Consider the following 6634-nt stretch of genomic DNA (forward strand, 5'->3'; position numbering starts at 1 on the left):
AAAATTTTATATTTAAAATAATCTTATTATTTATTTTTTAATAAATAATAAAATTTAATAAACATTCATAAATTAAATAAAATATTTATTAATCCATAAAAATAATTCATTCCTCACAGTTATATATTAATTTTTATAAATTTATTTATTTATATATGTATATATTCATACATTAATTTTTTATTATTTATAATTTAGACTATACTAGGTTAGATTAATAAATATCTATATTAATATAAATATTTAACTAATTAATAGATATATATTAATTTTGAATCAAAAATTTGGGAATGTATAAACCGGTAAGGATCTCCTATTTTTTAATATTTATATATTTATCTAATGTTCCATTAAAAAATATTGCCAAATATATAAATATTTAATTAATTAATATATATATATCAAACAATTATTATATTAACCCTATTAAATTAAATTATTTATATTAAATTCCACCCTTATATATTTATATATATAGTATATTTAATAATTATGTAATATTTAATGTTTTAAATTATGAAATTTATAATTATATATAAATTAATCTATTTATATAAATATATTAATTTAATATATAATTATATAGAAAAAATAAAATTATCTATAAATAATTTTATTTTTAAAAAATAAAAAATAAAAATATAATATAATTATATATAAATAATATTTATTAAGTAAAAAAAATAAAAATTTTAAAAAATCCATCTTAAATTTTAAATAAAAACTAATTTTCCATTTAAAATTTAAATAAATAAATTTTAGATATCATAAAAAATAAAATATTCAAAAATAATATCTATTCAATATTTATAAATAATAATAAAACAATAAATATAAAAATAGATAAAAATAAATTTAATATTTAAAATTTAATAACGTACTTAAAAAGTAAAATAAATATAAAAAAATATACAAAACCATATTTAAATAAATTTTTTATAAAATACACAAAAATCCTTAAAAAATAAAAATCCATCTTAAATTTTAAATGGAAAATTTTAAATGAATTGCTTGATTAAAGGGTTACTTTGATAGAGTAAATCATGTGGTTTACCATATTCATTAAATTTTAAATTAATTATATTTAATAGAATTAAACTATTCCTAAAAGAATCAAAATCTTATGTGCTTCTTACACTAAAATATATATATATATATTACAATTATTTATATTAAATTCAAAAAGATAAGCTAATGGGTTCATACCCCATTTATAAAGGTTTTAATCCTTTTTTTTTTAATTTTTGTTAATTCATCTAAAATTTTATTTTTTTTAATTATAATCATAGGAACAATAATTACTATATCCTTAAATTCATGATTAATAGCATGAATAGGATTAAAAGTTAATTTATTAGCATTTATTTAAAATACTTTTTAATTCAAGCATTCAGATCAATTATTCTTTTGTTTTCAATTATTCTAATTTTAAAAAATAATATTATTAATGAATCTTTAGAAAAAAATTATTTAATAATCCTTTCTTCTTTACTAACAAAAATAGGAGCCGCCCCTCTCCATTTTTGATTTCCTAGAGTATCAGAAAGATTATCATGAATAAATTTAATTATTTTAATAACTTGACAAAAACTTGCCCCTTTAAGTTTAGTCTCTTATATTAGAAATAATTTTTTAATAAGAATAAGAATTATTTTTTCTACTGTTATTGGAGCCATTGGAGGATTAAATCAAACTTCTTTACGTAAATTAATAGTTTTTTCCTCAATTAATCATATTAGATGAATATTAATTTCAATAAATTCTAACAATATAATATGACTAAATTATTTTTTATTTTATTGTTTTTTATCTATTACATTAATATTAATATTTAATGTTTATAAATTAACACATATTAATCAACTTTTTATAATTTTTAATAAAATAAAAAATTTTAAATATTTAACTTTTATAAATTTTTTATCTTTAGGAGGATTACCTCCTTTTTTAGGACTTTTACCAAAATGATGAGTTATCCAATATATAATTATTAATAATAGAATAACATTACTAATAATTCTTTTGATAACTTCTTTAATTACTTTATTTTTTTATCTTCGTTTAACTTATTCAGCATTTATAATAAATTTTTTTGAATCAAAAACTTTATATTATAATTTAAATAAAAATAATTTTAATTTCATTTATTTAATTATTTCATTTTTTTCTAGATTTGGATTTTTATTAGTTTCAATAATTTTTTATCTTTATTAAATTAAAGGTTTTAAGTTAATAAAACTAATAGCCTTCAAAGCTAAAAATATGAAATAATTCTTAAGCCTTAGTATAAAATACACCGTTAGAATTGCAGTCTAAAATCATTTATTTGACTATAAAGCCAGCTATTGATTAAAAAGAAATAATTCTTATAAATAGATTTACAATCTATCGCCTAAATTTCAGCCATTTAATCAGTCGCGACAATGGCTTTTTTCTACTAATCATAAAGATATTGGAACCCTTTCTTTTATATTTGGTGCATGAGTCGGTATAGTGGGAACTTCTTTAAGAATTTTAATTCGAGCAGAATTAGGACATCCAGGAGCTTTAATTGGAGATGATCAAATTTACAATGTAATTGTTACAGCACACGCCTTTATTATAATTTTTTTTATAGTAATACCAATTATAATTAGTGGATTTGGAAACTGATTAGTACCTTTAATACTAGGAGCCCCAGATATAGCTTTTCCACGAATAAATAACATAAGATTTTGATTATTACCTCCTTCTTTAACTCTTCTCTTAATAAGAAGTATAGTTGAAAACGGAGCTGGAACAGGATGAACTGTTTATCCTCCCTTATCTTCTATTATTGCTCATGGAGGAGCTTCCGTTGATTTAGCTATTTTTTCACTTCATTTAGCAGGAATTTCTTCTATTCTAGAAGCTGTAAATTTTATTACTACTGTTATTAATATACGATCTTTAGGAATTACTTTTGATCGAATACCTTTATTTGTTTGATCTGTTGTAATTACTGCATTACTATTATTATTATCTTTACCTATTTTAGCAGGTGCAATTACAATACTGTTAACTGACCGAAATATAAATACTTCATTTTTTGACCCTGCTGGTGGAGGAGACCCAATTTTATACCAACATTTATTTTGATTTTTTGGACATCCAGAAGTCTATATTTTAATTCTTCCAGGATTCGGAATAATTTCTCATATTATTAGACAAGAATCAAGAAAAAAGGAAACTTTTGGATCTTTAGGAATAATTTATGCTATATTAGCTATTGGATTATTAGGATTTATTGTTTGAGCTCATCATATATTTACAGTAGGTACAGATGTTGACACCCGAGCCTATTTTACATCAGCAACAATAATTATTGCTGTTCCAACAGGAATTAAAATTTTTATTTGATTAGCTACAATTCATGGAACTCAATTGAATTGTTCTCCTACTACTATATGAGCTTTAGGATTTGTGTTTTTATTTACAGTTGGAGGATTAACAGGAGTAGTTCTAGCTAATTTTTCTGTTGATATTATTTTACATGAAACTTATTATGTTGTAGCCCATTTTCATTATGTTTTATCAATAGGAGCTGTATTTGCTATTATAGCTGGATTTATTCATTGATATCCTTTATTTACAGGATTATATATAAATGCAAAACTTTTAAAAAGTCAATTTTTAATTATATTTGTTGGAGTAAATTTAACTTTTTTTCCACAACATTTTTTAGGATTAGCTGGTATACCTCGACGATACTCAGATTATCCAGATGCTTACACTATATGAAATATTATTTCAACAATTGGGTCTACAATTTCATTACTAAGAATTATTTTATTCCTATACATTATTTGAGAAAGCATAATTATAAATCGACAAATAATTTATTCAATTCAATTAAATTCTTCAATTGAATGATTTCAAAACTCTCCTCCTGCTGAACATAGATATTCAGAGTTACCATTATTAACTAATTTCTAATATGGCAGATTTAAGCAATGGATTTAAGCTTCATATATAAAGTATTTTACTTTTATTAGAAATTTCAACATGATCAAACTTAAACCTTCAAAATAGAGCTTCACCCTTAATAGAACAATTAACTTTTTTTCATGATCATACTTTAATAATTTTAGTTATAATTACTATCTTAGTTGGTTATTTAATATTTATATTATTTTTTAATAATTATACTAATCGAAATTTATTACATGGACAAACTATTGAAATTATTTGAACTATTTTACCTGCTATTATTTTGTTATTTATTGCTTTTCCTTCTTTACGATTATTATACCTATTAGATGAAATTAATGAACCTTTAGTTACATTAAAAACAATTGGTCACCAATGATATTGATCATTTGAATATTCTGATTTTATAAATATTCATTTGACTCTTATATAATCCCAACAAATGAATTAAATATTAATAATTTTCGACTATTAAATGTAGATAACCGAGTTATTCTACCTATAAATTCTCAAATTCGAATCCTAGTAACTGCTGCAGATGTAATTCATTCTTAAACAATTCCAGCTTTTGGTGTAAAAGTTGATGGGACACCAGGTCGTTTAAATCAAACTAATTTTTTTATAAATCGTTCTGGGCTATTTTATGGACAATGTTCTGAAATTTGTGGAGCTAATCATAGATTTATACCTATTGTAATTGAAAGTATCCCAACTAATTTTTTTATTAAATGAATCATAAATTATTCTAATTCATTAGATGACTGAAAGCAAGTACTGGTCTCTTAAACCATTTTATAGTAAATTAGCAATTACTTCTAATGAAAAAATTATTTAAATAAATAACATTAGTATGTCAAACTAAAATTATTAACCAATTAATATTTTTTAATTCCACAAATAGCTCCTATTAATTGATTAAGTTTATTTTTTTTATTTTTTATAATTTTTATTATTTTTAATATAATAAATTATTATTATATATTGCCTACCTCACCAAAATCATTAAGTTATAAAATAACAACAAAAATATTTAATTGAAAATGATAACAAATTTATTTTCTGTTTTTGACCCTTCTTCAAGTATTTTTAGTTTTTCTATTAATTGAATTAGAACTTTTTTAGGAATTGTTATAATTCCAATAATTTATTGATTAATTCCTTCTCGTTACAATATCCTATGAAATAATATTTTATTAACTCTTCATAAAGAATTTAAAACATTATTAGGTCCTACAGGAAAAAATGGATCTACATTAATTTTTATTTCTTTATTTACAATAATTTTATTTAATAATTTTATAGGATTATTTCCTTATATTTTTACTAGAACTAGTCATTTAACATTAACTTTATCCTTATCTTTAACATTATGAATTTCATTTATAATTTATGGTTGACTTAATCATACTCAACATATATTTGCTCATTTAGTCCCTCAAGGAACTCCCGCAATTTTAATACCATTTATAGTTTGTATTGAAACAATTAGAAATATTATTCGACCAGGAACTTTAACAGTTCGATTAACTGCTAATATAATTGCAGGACATTTATTATTAACTTTACGATGAGAAATAATTTATTTATTTTATCTGAAGTTTTATTTTTTGTTTCCTTTTTTTGAGCTTTTTTTCATAGAAGTTTATCTCCAACTATTGAATTAGGAGCTTCATGACCACCTATAGGAATTTCCCCTTTTAACCCATTTCAAATCCCATTATTAAATACAGCTATTTTATTAGCTTTAGGAGTTACTGTAACATGAGCTCATCATAGATTAATAGAAAATAACCATTCACAAACTTCTCAGGGATTATTTTTTACTATTTTATTAGGAATTTATTTTACAATTTTAAAAGCTTATGAATATATCGAAGCACCATTTACAATTGCTGATTCTATCTATGGATCAACATTTTTTATAGCAACAGGATTTCATGGAATTCACGTTTTAATTGGAACAACTTTTTTATTAATTTGTTTAATTCGTCATTTAAATCATCATTTTTCTAAAAATCATCATTTTGGACTTGAAGCAGCTGCTTGATACTGACATTTTGTTGATATTGTTTGATTATTTCTTTATATTTCTATTTACTGATGAGGAGGATAATTAAATTTATTATTTATCTAAATAATATAAAAAGTATATATGACTTCCAATCATAAAGTCTATAAAACTATAGATTAGATAATTTTATTATTAACAGTTATAGCAATAATTATTTTCACAATTTGTTCTGTTGTAATATTTTTAGCCTCAATTTTATCAAAAAAAATACTTAATGATCGAGAAAAAAATTCCCCTTTTGAATGTGGATTCGATCCAAAATCTTCTTCACGAATTCCATTTTCAGTTCATTTTTTTTTAATTACAATTATTTTTTTAATTTTCGATGTTGAAATTGCATTAATTTTACCTATGATTATAATTTTAAATTTTTCAAATTTATTTATACTAGGGTCGCCAGTGGTCGAAATTCGACCAATAGAAAATACAATTTATTTATTTTAATAGTATTTAAATTTTATTGATGAATTTGATTAAAATATGAACAAAATCTAAAGAAAGTTGTAGAAAACAATTTAAAAAATAAATTATAATTTATAATTTCATCTCGTGCAAAATTATTTGTTGTGTTTCTGGTTTTGGCTTAATTCTTCCTTGTATTATCAATCCAATCAA

At 21.2% G+C, this 6634-nt stretch overlaps 1 pseudogene; it reads left to right on the top strand.

Moving 5' to 3' along the window:
• Positions 1-2376: 2376 nt before the first annotated feature.
• On the top strand, positions 2377-3954 carry LOC119664757 (annotated as a pseudogene).
• Positions 3955-6634: the final 2680 nt, after the last annotated feature.

Source organism: Teleopsis dalmanni, unplaced genomic scaffold (assembly GCF_002237135.1).
Source record: "Teleopsis dalmanni isolate 2A unplaced genomic scaffold, ASM223713v2 unscaffolded_contig_2607, whole genome shotgun sequence".
NCBI lineage: Eukaryota > Metazoa > Arthropoda > Insecta > Diptera > Diopsidae > Teleopsis > Teleopsis dalmanni.